Here is a 15,132-nt window from a genome sequence, read left to right on the forward strand (position 1 = left end):
AGCCGCGTGGTAAGCAGTTACGTGCACGACCGGTGTAATAATCAGCTCGAGTCGAAAGATCACGCAGCAGCCTTCGTAATCCTTGTTCGCCTAACAATCCTATCTCGATCGTGTACTAGGAACAAAGGTTATCCATGAAATAACCATTTTCTCCATTAATAACGCGACCGGGTACGCGTTATTAATTAATACACCTCGTTAATCATCGTCGTATCCTTAAAAGAGTTGGCGACTTGAAACGAATTCTCCGGCAGGTTTTCACAGGATAATAACCATCGGATAGTAATAAATTAACACCCGAGATCGGATTAATTGCGACGATTAGCGGCGTGTCGTAAAAATGTCCGTTGTTTTATGAAATCGTGATTTTTTAACGATCCAGATATTGCCCCGTATACTCGGCCGAAGCGTTTCCCAATCGCCGGCACGCGAAATTCTGCGCTGACACGAATTTATCTCCTCGTGCTTACAGCCCATTTATATCCGTCGCTGGCTTGTCTGCGGAAAAATGCGAGATCTCCGATTGCGAACATGCTGCTAACTAAGGATATTAAATATTAAGGGGATCCCTTTAACGACTGCGTTACGCAAGCGAAATTAACTTAATTCTATTGATTACCGAAACTCTTCTCTCCAAAGTAATCACGTTTAATTCATAAACGAGTAATCTGCATCCTATTCACAAAAATCTTTACTTCTCTATCAGATACCTCGGCAAGATACTACGAATAGATATAAAGGTACATCCGCCAGAAATCCTGCAGTTTCCCATAGACAGATCAGCGCCATAAGATCTAATTTAATTCTTCATCAGCGCTGGTTGCGTGTCCCGATGACATCACGCGTAACCAATTACAGCCAACGATCTACGAAATCCTTTCCACCCACACAGTAACGTAATTCGAAGCGTAAGATCATCGGTTCGCGGTTCGAAAGAAAGACCACCGTTGACTATTCAGACGTTACAAGGACCCGTTCCGTCGAACTTCGTGTAAACCATTAATCTCCATTTAACTGATCTATAACCTACACGCGTGCCGTTTAAACCACGCTTACGGCTACCCTAAAAGATAATCTCGGCACATGCATTCACGGAATTAATCCAAGCGAACCTTCCAACCCAGCCACGGCTCTGTATCGCGTCATATTAAATACAAATCACGAATTTCTCGCGGAAGCATATACGGAGAGATCCTTAACTAGGAGCTAGTAAGTACCCGACGGTAGTTCAGTGGCTAGGCACCGTGCCAAGCCCTCGACGACGATCGAACGAAGCCGGTTGAGGCAATCCCCGGCCATGGTTCTTGCAGCCAGGCCTCCTTTAACTCGCTTCATGACAGCTTCGGGCGATGTAGGCGTACGGATACCTTTCCTCCTTCTTCCCCGGCACGTTTCTACCGGCACGACCACGAGGTTTCGCAACAAACAAGAACCAACGACGACGACGTCGACGTCGACGCTCTATACTAGTCTCGTTTCGTTTCCTTTCCTTTCCTTTCATTTTCTGATCGTTTATCATCTTCTACTGAATTCCGTTTCATTCTCTTCCTTTTCCTCTTATCATTTCGTTTCGTTTCGTCTTTTATCGTCTCCGATCATCGCCTATCTCCTCCCAACATCTCGCATCTTATCAGCTTCTATCGTCTCTTATCGTCTCCTCGTTTCTACCGGTTATCCACAATAAATAGGCTTAAAGCATAACCTGACACCGAGACCGCTTACGATACCACTCGATCCTCTGCTCTCTTTCCCTTTATTCACCTCCCACTTGTTCCACCGATTCTAACGGATTAATTGTTTTACGTCTAATAAGATTCTTTGGAATCCTTTCACGCGATTTTCTTCGACTGAGTTTCGAAAGGACGCGCCAGATAATGCTCCACCTTGATGCTCCACTTTCTTCCGTTCAATCGCTTATGATAGCAGTGATAAAAGCAAGAGGCGTATAAAGTCGTTTAATTTGAAATTTAGAACGTGATCAACCTATCTCGATAAGCGGAATAAAAGAAACGAAAACCACTAGTTAGGCTATGAAGTATGTACCTGACACTGAGACCGCATTCTATTTCACTTTCCCACTCGCTCTCACGGTTTGCCCTATAGATAACACGATTTCCACCAGAGATTTAATAATTGAAACCGTAAGCGATCAAACGAGATCACACTTATTAGTTGCTCCGAATCGTGCCGTGGAATACAATTGCGACTTGTCAAGAGAGAATCGAATGAAACGCCGAAACATAGATGAAGAAATATGTATAATTAGGCAACAATGTCAGTACCCGGGGCATACTTGTCTGTCCTCGTTTAATAACTATTTTTAAACATCTTAAACAGGAAATAACAAGTTGTTCCCTTTTGTTTAACACCCTGATGCTTGATATCCCGTATTCGTGACTACGATACGTGGATATTCAATTGAATCGAACAGCTCTGGGAGCAGACGGTAAAAAAAAGACACGAAGATTGATTTGATCGAGCAAACGAGTCGCCTCTCGATTGCCACAATTTCTTCCCTGGATACCGATTGTCCAGAGGCGAGCAAAGACGAAATGACGAAACAATACTAGTTTCATCAGTCGTCCCGCGATCGATCGGCACCGGCGGCGTTAGACAAAGAAAAATGCATTACTGTGGGAACAATTCACCAAACGAGCAATCGTTACCCTACATAGAAGACTTGTATTGTGTATTCGTTTACGTGCTCGCTTCACAGGCCCATTTATTAACTCATTACGGTGTAGTACCAGCTTCGTTAGCCGATTTCGCAAATGATTCCTCCGAGAACATTGTACCGGTTTCGCGATAATAGTTCGTCAGACTATTTATCGAAGGAAATGAAGGTTTTTCAAGTAAATCGTTGGTGTAATGAAATTTTAACACTTTCAAGTCATTTGACAATAATAAAGGGGTTCAAATGCCAAAATTAGAAACTAAAAAGAAATAAATAAGAGCTTTTTATTTCAGCTAATAAGATTTATCAGCCTGATGCATATCCGCTTATAACATTACTTCAGCATTGGAATAGAAAAAGATTTCGATACAGATGAATGAACGAAGGTGAAACAGTAATTGCGATGCAAAGTTGGATACATCTGAACAAAATTATATCGGTAATAAGCGTTGCAATTTCCTCGTTGTGATAAAAAGGAAAAAAATAGATAAGAAAAACATCGTTTTCTTGTCAAGCGAGGCGAAGGTTGCGGGTATACAGCACGAAAAACATCAGAGTACAAAAATAAAACGAAAATATGTCTGAGAAAATCCAGGAGAATAATCATACACAAAGTGCATGCGTTTTAACCAGGTCTGACGTGTCAATGTTATTAGCGGTTTTATGAATCAGCTGTATAATCGTACCGCTACCTCCAACGATTTACCTACCACATTTTTTTCTTTAGTTTTTTTCTTTTTTGTAACGCCAAAAAAAACGTTACATCAGCCTCATTTTACTTTAATGCGTTTGATTTGTATCGCGTTGAATGAATGCACGTAGTTAACGTCCAATCGAATTTTTATCGCTCGAGAATCCATTAATCATCTTATGATGTATTTGTGTTTCGTTAAATTTCAATTACCTTATTTACATTTTATTATGTTTTTCTAGGATTCAACGATTATATAAATTTTTCATAATTTTTCATTCGAGTTTCATCATTACAAAAAAAGATCTAATTCCAAATTCTTTTAACACACCGCATATATTTAACAGAAAATTAATCTTTAATATATCTTCCCAACCATTTAATTGAGATAAAGATCTGCGGATAACGCTAACCATTTAACACCTTAACGACTAACAATCTTCATTAATTAAAATTTTTTAATTACGTTGACTGTAATCTGTGCTAATGAAAAAAACATCGAAAAATAGAAAGAAAAATTGTTTCAAGATTTGATTGAACCGTATAAAAACACAAAGCCGGTAGAAAAATGTCTAGGTTCTGGAACATGGAAACGTATTAAGAATTCATTCGTTCCACCGGCGAACATAAATCGAACAGGACAAAAAGAACATTAGCACCACAGTAATTTGTTCTCAATTAGATATTAGTGGTCAAACGGACCGACTGGTTTCGTAAAGTTGCTGCTTAAAACCACGGCCCATTCATTAAGCTAATAATCACGATTAAACAGCAACCTTCTGTGTCTTGGTATTACTTTCTTTTTCTACAGTTCCGTTCGATTTTAACGAGTCAGCTTTCCACGTGAGAATAGATCAACGATAGCATCGCCGGTCCATAAATATTATTGCGTTCCACGCTGTTTACGTGTTACGTCTACCTTAATTTTTCCTCACGCGGAATGCTTTTAATGATATTTGCTGTTCTAGGCCGGGAAACGAGCACGCTCGGAATAATTAACGCGCGCGATTTTCTCGACGCGATCGCGCGGTTCTCGCGATCGAAAGTATTCCCAGGTAGTATTTATTTTTTTAATATTCTACTTCGGTTTGCGTTTTGAAAGGACACTTTGGATCCATTTGCTTTTTCTTCAATTAAAAAAATGCTTCTATTTTTAAGTAAATACACGAATGATTTATAATAATTAAATGAATTTTTCTGCACTCCTTATGCATATGCTAAAACCATCACTTAACAGAACTCCTGTTCTCATGCATCCCAAGAATTCTTATTTTCAACCGTAACAGTCACGCTTTATTCGTAAAAACTTTCACTCCTCCATTATGTATTCTTTACATTGTAGAGGAAAAAAGGAAGAAGCAGAACGAAAGAACAGTATGCGACAGACACGAAATACATTTGCTTATAATAGGATGTTTTCTTGCAAAGAATGCATCGGTTACGGTATCAAAGGTATGAAAAATAGTAAATCAAACATTGGGCGAGATAAATTGTCTCTTTGAAGAAAGGACACTTCCGGAACGCTGGTCAGACCCCTTTCTCTGTGGACGAAATTCGAAACTCGTAGGCGAATCGCAAGTAACCGTAATAACGCCTGTCATTTGTCCTGTAAAAAGCAATCTACTTTTTTGCTATCAACGAAGACTTTAATCCGCGAAAGCGTTACATTTCTGAGCTTCTTTTCACGATCTCGCGAAGAGAAGCTTGCAAATAGTCAAAAGTACCGGCAGCTAGGACCAAGAAACTACGTCCACAGTATTCACCGTTACACGTCCCAATTTTTTCGTTTCTCAGAGCACACTTAACCATCAAAAATTAATTTCCAACCTCTATTAGCTCACGCAATTCCACATTTGTTGCTATCAAACGACTAATAGGGATTTTTGTGACTTTCTAACTCAAAATCTAGATTATCAATTTTTACCATATTGTTGGAATAATATTTCATTCGAATAAGTTAAATTTCTGAAAACACCGCGGTTTTTTTTCCCCGCAAACATTCGGACGGAAAGCTCTCGAGATTCCAAATTCTCCAGACAAAAGAAGTCGTGACTCAGAATTAGTCGGTGTTCGTTAAAAACAGACACCAGGGTCGAGTTATGGCTGTCAAAAATAAATAATCTGGTATCGGCTAACTTTTTTAACCTTTTCTCTTAATAAATTCGTTTCTCAAAAGGTTAACGGGATATCATCTTTCTAGAGTCGCGCAGAAACGTTTGAGTAAGCTTGGAAAGCATCCTGGATCAGAAAAGGATCAGACTACCGCGTCTCGTTAGTAATCTTATTCAATTAACGCGTCCAGATCAGGTTGCTAGTCTGTTGCAAATTTTAAAATCGCGTCAAACGTACAGGCGGCTGAATCCTGTTACGGTACCGCAGCACTGAGCAAACTGGAAATTTCCACGGATATCCAATCGACTATTGGGTCCACGGGGGACAAACTTTTATTTTCTTTCTGTCTCCAATCTGCCTCCAATCTTGTAAAATGGGAATTTAGGACGTTGCGTTGAATGACAACTATTTTTTCATTCTAAAGCACCATTTTGCTAAATTGCTAAGTTTCATCAAATAACTATGCTTAGCAATATTTACAAATTTATGAAACGCTGACTGAAAATAAGAAATATCGATGGCAACTGAAAGCGGGCAATCACAAAGGGTTGAGCCTGCTCTAGTTTCACGATATCATTTTCACCTCCGTTTCAGCCATATTACCCTAAATACTGATCAATCAAGCGGTTCGTTACGAGAATCCCGTGGTAAACGATCGTCGGGTCTGCTAAAGTAACTGCGATTCAAGAGAACGACATTGATGGACACGAGGTACGTCTCCTCATTTGTTGGACGTTTCTTACGGTTCTTCATCCGGCTTTTTGCGTTCTATACACGCGTGAAACGTTTCTTCGTCAAGAGGCAAGTTACAGTTACCAGGCAATATCGAATTTTAATCGAAAAATGAGATCGCGCCTCTCGGCGTAGGCAGGCCTCGTTGGCCTAGAATCGGACCACCGCGCCGCGCCGCGCCGCTCGATCCTCCACCAGAGAACTCTCACCGATTCGGTTGTTGTGCAACACTGCTGCTCAGTTTTATGCAAGATTCACGATGCGATCGGTGGAAATCAGATTTTTTCCAAATAACATTTAAACATTGATTCTACCTGAAGAGAATGGATAGGTTGCTGTAGAATGATTTATAATAATACTCCTGTGGTTCGTATTTTAGTGCCCAAAGTCATCAAAGGTTTCCCTTCCGTTTCGATAATAATACACGAAGAAAGTTACGAATGATATTAACTTTTACATAAACTACCAAGTATCCCACTACCTACTGATTTTTAAATTTTCACCTTCGCGTTGATTTACGTTGTCAAAATAAAAATGTACGCGAACAATTTGATATATTACAGTTTCAATGGGTAGCCGGCTACCCGGTTTCTTACACACAAGATAAACTAAAAACAAAGTACCTACATAAATAAAAAGACGAGGTGGCATATATTCGTACAACTTCGATACGAGAATATCAGAAAAATATGCCACGATAATATCATATTTTCACGCAGTTATCGAACCAACGACGCCGTGGTAGCGAATAAAAATTTATTCGAACGTCGAATTGCCAGTTCCCTGGACCATGGGGATAAAATATCGTCTCTCATCGCGAGCATAAATCTTTGAGAGGACACGTTTGCTCTGTACACGCTCGAATATCGTATACCGGGTGAGCATCCAAATTTACACGTGCGTTTAAGAAATATATACCCGCATTCATGGTACCGGTAAAAGCTACAAGAGTATATATTTAAAAAGAAAAAGAAAACAACAGATACGTTATATATCGAGTTGACTAAAAAGTTTTCGCGTTTTTTAAGAATATAAAAGTTTGAATTTCAATGCATCTAATAACAAAAATATGAAAATTGAAGAAAGTAAGAACGTTGCGTATGTGCATATTACACGTTTGTAAATATACCGATCGAATCATGATTTTTGCAGTCTCATTTATATTTGATCAAGCCTCGTATATTCGGCGGGATAGCATCTTATCGCATATTTATTAAGCCTTTCTTTCGTTCGTTCTGACGGGCCGTAACTCTTTAGCCACGATGCACTTGTCGTGCGTCAATCTTCTTGCTTACAAAGTCTCCGTGAAGAATTAAACGAGACGTATGCACATATGTATGTACGTTTAAATAAAACGTTTGCTTTGAGTAACGTCTTACCGTGAAACATATTCATTTACCGCGTTAGCCATTATTACCTACTGACCATTCATTTGCGCATATTTCATTTGCATTAAAAGGAAATTTCTTTTGCTTTTGTTTTGAACAAGCAAAAAGCATAACTTTTTAAACACTCGATTCCTGAAGTTAAGACTTGGATTTTCAAATTCTACGTATCAAAAACTATAGATGAAAAAAATAAAATGTCGATAGTTTAGTGTGCCCGGAAAAAATTCCCCTCACTTTACTTTAGGACATTTTTAGTGCATTTGCTACGGTACTGCGACGCCATATTGGATTATACACATCAAAAACTATAGATTAAGAAAATAAATTGTCGAAAATTTGGTGTCCCCTAAAGTAAACTTTAAACCCTAGTTTCAATAATTTTCTTAATTACATATTACGTTCTACTGCGTAAAGCTGATAACAGATTTACATATTAACCAGGCAAATTGAAGCGACTACCGGCTTCTTTAAAAAATGCAGTCTGTCCGCCATTTCGAAATTTAAAGACTTCACAACTTTGCATTAGTATTATCATCGCGAAATAATTCAATATTCTCAAGACATAGTCCCGATTAGGAATATAAAAATGTCCAAAACTCACCACACGTGGTCGAAATGCCAATTGGATGCTTAGTAGTGGACGTCGGATGTTTTCGAACAGCCTTCTCCTCTATTTTCAAGTTTTCTTCCATTGTTCGGTGTAATGGTTATTCCTTTCTTGATGCACAACACTGTTTCACACTATGCGTATAATATTGTTCGTTATTACTCGTTAAATATAATTATTTCGCGCGATAATTTACTAACGATGTTCATCGCGGCCATACTTGTAATAGACTAACCTTGCTTGTGTATTTGGTTACTTCTTCCGATTGTTGCTTAGGGACTTCGTGCCTTGCGCGGCGCCACTGTTTACGTTTACATATTTCGGCCGATCGTTCGCGCTCGGTTTAGCACGCGATAAATTAATGTTTGCTCTTCAGTGTCGTGTTTACTTTCTTACCGTTTGGTGTTTAACTTATCATCCGGGAAACTGCTGCACAAATTTTATTCATTATTTACAGCACACTGTACTCGTATGATATCGATACTTACATTCCAATTCCGAATAATTGCTGTTATAACCTACGAAAAAAATGTGTGCAACTAATTTAGTTTTTTAAAAGTGTCTGGTGTTACAATTGTGCAAGGAGGTTATCTTCTAACGAGGTGATGTACCTATAAATAATAAATTTTATTATTTAACATACAATTTAAATATTTCAAATTCTATTGTTTCGTTCTCGTGGTATTATATTGCAGCAATAGTGAATCATAGTTTCTTACGTCTCAAGTGTGTCAGTAGGGATTTATATTCTTTATCTCATTTATAATAATTTAACGGAACAATACACAGGCCAGATTCAGAGTCATTTTGTTGCAATTGATTTCGTATCAACTTTCTCTCAACAGTTGTATTCGCGATGTATCGGCACGATGTGGAAATAAATCAGAATTACGGAACGATTGTAACGTACAAAATTCCAATTGCAAACGATTCACGTGTCGAGGCGTAGCTTTTCTAAACCGCGAGTCCATCTAGATATTCCAGCCCGCTAAACATAACCTATAAAAATACAATAATGAATCAGCTTGCAAGCGAGCGAATACCGCAAAATTTTACGAAAGTTGTTTCCTACTGTACCTCGATCGATGTTCGCTTTCTCACGCAGTGAACTGCATCAATAGCCTCGTATAAACTAACATACTTTCAAACGCTTAGATCGCGACCGTCTATCGTGCTTCGTATTTCGTCGCGAACAAACTTCGACGTTAAGGGTGTTCATTCACGCTAATGCTTCTCCCTCCTGGCTAATATCGAAACACGACGAGACAAACTTGAAACGAAATTAATGGGCTAATTACTTTTCGACCGGATAACATCCTGTGGACGAGATTTATTGTCCCGATACATTGGCGCGTAAAAAGACGCTTCGGTTCGACGAACATGCGCAGACGCATGCGCAGACGCATGCGCAGTTCAGCATCGGACAGAGCGCGGGAAAAAGAGAATCAAACAAATTGTTTTGCGCGCGGCAATAAATATTCATGACCGAAGGTGAAACGACGAATACCCTGACCGGTACTATAAATCGAGTTTACGGAATGAGTCAACGAGTCATCGGCCACTTCCTTTTTCGATACACGCGGAACACATTTGGTCGTTCTTAAACGTCGCGTCGTTGCGGTATCATTGAACAATAAATAATACGTACTGTTCGTGGTGGTCCAGTGTGTTCCTTTTGTTCTTTTCTCTCCCTTTCCTTTCAACGGGGCCAACAACTCCACCCACTTAATTAAATACCGTATTAATCGATCACAAATTTCGCCTCCTGGTATCAGGCAGCGGATACCACGTGATTCTTTCGTTAATGGCCAATTTAACGTTCGTCTTTTCAGCGCTATTGTGCCGAAAGAATATTGTCTGCCTTTTAAAATGAAAAAAGAAAAGAAGGTTCAAATTGAGGAACCGGCGTTCAATTAATAAAATTTCACGGTAACGCGCGTCCTAATACCATATGATGCGTCTTAAAAACTTTAAAGACTGTTACTTAAATGCAAATTGTCGATGATAGGGTTCTTCTTCGTTTGTAACATGACGTTGATCGACAGGTATGAAATATTAAAAATTGAGAGCAAGAAGTATTGGATGCCCCGTTCAAATTAACGTTACGTTCTAGTTTTTTCATTCTTGCAAATGAAATACATTGTGGAATGTACTAAAAAAAAACATAATATATATGTTCAGTTATTTCTACCATCATGGCTTCCAATTAATGTTTTTTATAGTAACATCTCTTTATCTTCGCGTGTTTTATTGCGCATGAATCAGTCTAAAATCGCAGCTCGAAGCGTGAAGGTTCCTTCTGTTAGCAACGTTCGTCACGCTTTCTTGTTGTTAAACATCTTTTTGTTTATTTGCCAAGTCATATCGCTATTTTGTATCCCGTTGTGTGTCAAAATACGTTTTTTAAAATTTCCAAATTTTTTAACGAATCTCCAACTAGTATTTACCGGCTTGATTGAAATTGTGCGAAAGGAAAACGATTTGACGGCTTACTCAAGCGAGCAATGATGGTTAAACTCGTATCAAAGTGAACCTTCGATCTCGATCCTGAGATAATTTGCGTGATTCATCGTTAAATAACGCGAATAATCATCTTGCGCTGTTATAACGAAGAATCAAAGATAATTTGGAATGTCCGCAATCATTTGAGAGGCATCTTCGAGAAAACGGATCTGCGTGTGACTCAAAAGCATCGCGTAACTGTACATTCTCCCCGTTTCTGTTTCTTCTCTTTTTTTTTTCTTTTTTTCTTTATTTCTTGCCGATTCGTTTTATCCACGCAATGGGGCATTGTTCGAATTAAGGGTCGACGAATGTTCATAAAGTTATGCAGACTCGCGGTACCGTTTGTCCACGAAACTTTCACGTCGTTAGTTTGTACCCTTATTTTCGTGCGCGGAACGCGTATCGTACCACGATTATAATTTATAAACGGCATTTTGATATGTTGCTCGTCGCCGGTCATTTTAAACGGTGCATTCCTCAGGTTTAGCACTAGAACAACCGATATTAAGCATATACCTCATGGAATTTCTTCAAAATTCTTAAAAAATTTCAGATTTCTATTTCGAATTTCAATAAATTTAATTATACCCAGGTATGTGTCGAACAATGTAATTTTACAAGGGAACTATTTAAATGAATATTTTAATAATTAACCACCTGCAAGTTTATAGTAGTTATATTCTTGATATCTCAAATAGATTCATATTCTTTTAATTAAGAAAGAAAAAAAGGTGAAAAGGTGAAAAAAAAAACGAGTTCAATAAACGCAAGTTGATATCGTGACGGACATATCTACACCGAACAGCCAGGTTACGAAACAGTTTCCCTTGCATTTATAATTTCGACACATATTCCCGGCATTTTCTGTCAATCAGTCTGGTTCTCGTTTTTTCGTCCTACATGACTAATTAAAGAGGCCGTCGAATAAAAATGTTGAAATGCTAATTGACGAACGGTGTCGTATTAACGATCGTGAATTTATGAATAAATTTTATCTGAACGGGTAAACTTCATTCGATCTGATTTAATAGCTCGAAGTTCGAAGAATCTTAACGCGTTCATTGCCACATTCAGCAAAACACTTTATAATAAATGTTACATAGAATATAAATTTTTCTATTTATCTATTCTATATGATAGCCTAAAAAGAATCATCAGTCTATTATTTAATTTAACTTGTGATTAAGAACAAAATATGGAAAACAAGGAAATTCGACGAGTAGTCATTAGGAGGTATAAATCAGTAGACGTGTAATACACTGGTCGGATAATTGAAAGGCAGATTCGTGTAAGCATTAGCTAATGGTGAGCCCGCGATTATTCACCAAGGACACCATAACCATTTTACCGTAATTAATATCTCGTGCTTAATAACCCACGTGTGCCCGTGAAACAGAAAATCTTAAGAACAAAATGGCTGTACGTTATCAGAAAGAATTATTAACGGGAATTTATGTATCCTGGTCGAGGGTAGTACGGGTAATAAGGAAGAGGAGAGGACCACCGTCAATGTACGAGCGTTTCATCTCGAAAGATATTCCCTCGAAGCGAAGGAAAAAGCAAGGCGCGCGGGAACCGTGACGAAGACGATATACTCTTTTGCTTTTAATTTCGTTTTAGTTTCGTTTGCCGCCATTATTCCAGCGACCCTGCCCTTGAAACGGGTTTGCAAGCGCGGTTTCAGCAACAGCCACCGGCTACGATTGAGTAATCACATAGCGGTACCCACTATCCTTCGCGGATTTCGGTTTTTGCCCCCTTCTAAAAATAATTCTTCAGCCGTCCCTGGACGACAATTCCAGATCGACAAAAGGATCGCTTCGACAGGTTCTACTTCGATTCTTATTTCCTACCTTCTATCACGATCTATTTACATATTCGTAGGTTTTTATTTTTTTTTTTTCAATCTGTAGCTTGTCGATGACTCGTACTATCTTGTCTTTTTAACATTTGTAGCCAGTTGTCGATGACGTAGTGATGTGCATTTTTATATTTTACATTCCCGACCTCTTATCTAGGCCATATTTTCTATACATCCCTGATATGCTAATATTCTTTATGAGATCCACAAGCAATGCAAATAATTTTTTTTTCAAATCTCCAAAAATGGTTAATTTTATTTTCAATAAATCTAACCAATTATTCTTATCCTTTCAAGTATTTGAAATACTGCAAATTTTCTATTTTTCCCACACTGAGAAAAGCGAGGGAACAAGAGTCGGAGCGTATCGATTGATCAATAATTACGAATAGAACTATCGGCGATGATGTAAGAGTTTCGTGTTCCCGTGACGCACACACGAATGTGCATAGAGAGAAATGTAGATGTATGTAAGTCATACATACGCGTAACCGTTGTGTTCATAATCCAGCGTGAACGATATACGTCGAATCTGGTTGTCGATCTACAGCATTGATACAAGCAGATCCGATAGATCCCATAAATCTGCAATGCCCAACGTCCTTGCGACTCTGGCCACTCGTAATATCCTCCACTTCTACGGGGCTCGATGTACACCCACCGGTAGATCCGATTTACATCGAGCTTACACGATGAAAATGTGTTCGAGATAAGGTGGCTATGATCGAGAGCTTGGCACCCAAGGTAACCGCAGGAAGTTTGTTTTCATGCAAATCAACGGTTACGATCGACTAATCATTCTGTTCACTGTTCTTTCTATCCTTTGTAGTATGGAAACCATGATTCGAGGGGATTTGTTAAAGAAAAGTTGAATTTTTTTATCATTGACGCTTGTGATTTCATTTAGAGCTGCGGTATCTTGATATTTAAAACTTTTCAGAATTATTAATTATTATGACATCATAAAATAAGGAGATTATTTTAATATAAAAATTATGATAAAATTATGATGAAAGCAACAAGGTAATTAAGTTTGTTTTCAGAAATTGCATCTGTTTTGGTAAAATATTGAAAGTAAACCAATCGAGCCTTTCACAATTTAACGTTGACATGTAATTAACCTGCCAAATCGTCATCGAATATTGTACTCCATTTTGCAAATTATAGGTTTGTACTACCTTGGATGCTTCAATGATTTCTTGATAAAATGAAATGTATATTACGTGTGTTCGTGATCTATAGTTTGATCGATGGAAGGAAGAAATACGGATGCCAATTTTATTCATCGAACTCTTTAATTATCAGCCGCTTTTTTTAAAAGAGATTCGATAACGCTTCAAGTAAGAAAACGTGTTTAATGCATTAAACAGAAATAAATATTAAGTGCATCGTGGAAAGTTGGTCCGTTAATTACGAGCGTAGTCATTAATGTCACTTCGTGTTGATCTCTATATTCAACAGCAACATTTTAGTTTCTCCGTGAATTTAACAAGCATCTCGTTAGATTCGTTAGAATTCATGCATTTATAAGATCACTGCGTTTCGAAAGTTCTTTAGCAGTTTTACCTGAGGCCAATTGCCATAAATTAAGATTTCAGATTTGAATATTCCTCTTTTTTATACTACTTAGGGAAATTTGGAATTTGAAAATTGGAAATCAATCCTTAATAATTGGTATCATTGCACTTTGATTTGAAAGTTGGTTCATTAGAAAGATCTAAATATCATAAAAATGGTACATACGATTTAATGGAAATAAAATTACGACCTGGAAGGATTTTATGATTTGAAGGTACCATGTATAATTGTTATAATTTCAATCTCTTCACAATTAGCAGATTCGCGCAATTAACTGTCGATTTAATCATTAAGCAGGCGTGCACAATATCGCGAATTATACAGTTTCTAAAACAATGTTGAAAATTTCTCGGTGAAAGATGATCTCTTGGAATTTTTTAATTGTATATATTTAACTCGATACAAGACAATGGCAATGAACGTACAAGGAAACATTTTTAAAGTTCCATTGCTCTTTGATAAATTATAATATGCTAAATTAATGTTTTATTTTGCTGAAGGTTTGTACTTCATAACTTTACCTATTTATATAATTAATTCGATATTAAATTAACATGTTAACGAGTAGACTGGATCATTTAACATTCAGTCTATCCTGGAACGGTGTTGATTTTCTATAACCATAATCATTGCTGTTTATGTTAACTCTGATACTTAAATTCACTAGATTTTAAAATTCAGCTTGGTTCTACTTCCTCGCTAATTTACATATTTGCGTAATTGCTGTAACTTGAGAATTAATAGTGATTCTACGTAGCACTATCACTATAAGATACGTTCAAATAAAAATCTACTAATTAAATATTTCACTTTCTTATTTTCTTATTCAATAATTACTAAACTTTCAAAATTAAATAAATACAAACAATTTCATATTATTCTCATATTTATAAATAATAGTTTTAATAGAGCTTCTCAGAATAATATTAAAAGTATAAAATACTTGACAATAATCCATCGTCCCAACAAAATTTATTCGACAAT

At 37.5% G+C, this 15,132-nt stretch overlaps 1 protein-coding gene and 1 long non-coding RNA gene across 5 annotated transcripts in view; one reads left to right on the forward strand and one right to left on the reverse strand.

Annotated features, from left to right (window-relative positions):
- The window catches only part of LOC117606971 (uncharacterized), a 107,954-nt gene extending 99,372 nt beyond the window's left edge, over positions 1 to 8,582 (reverse strand). For both annotated transcript variants that reach the window (XR_004582107.2, XR_004582108.2), the window contains exons 1-2: positions 8,440 to 8,582; positions 8,199 to 8,338 (exon numbers count right to left, since the gene is read on the reverse strand). This is a non-coding gene — a long non-coding RNA (uncharacterized LOC117606971). The remainder of the gene's footprint in view (positions 1 to 8,198; positions 8,339 to 8,439) is intronic.
- Positions 1 to 15,132, forward strand: part of LOC117606958 (uncharacterized) — a 65,259-nt gene that overhangs the window by 25,368 nt on the left and 24,759 nt on the right. Inside the window, exon 1 of one of the 3 annotated variants that reach the window (XM_034330048.2) lies at positions 8,671 to 8,806. The exons of the other annotated variants lie outside the window; for them this stretch is intronic. The gene's annotated coding sequence lies outside the window, so the exon portion shown is untranslated. Of the gene's footprint in view, positions 1 to 8,670; positions 8,807 to 15,132 lie in introns of those variants that run through there. 3 annotated transcript variants of the gene reach the window in all.

This window comes from Osmia lignaria, chromosome 2, assembly GCF_051020975.1.
Source record: "Osmia lignaria lignaria isolate PbOS001 chromosome 2, iyOsmLign1, whole genome shotgun sequence".
Classification (NCBI taxonomy): Eukaryota; Metazoa; Arthropoda; class Insecta; order Hymenoptera; family Megachilidae; genus Osmia; species Osmia lignaria.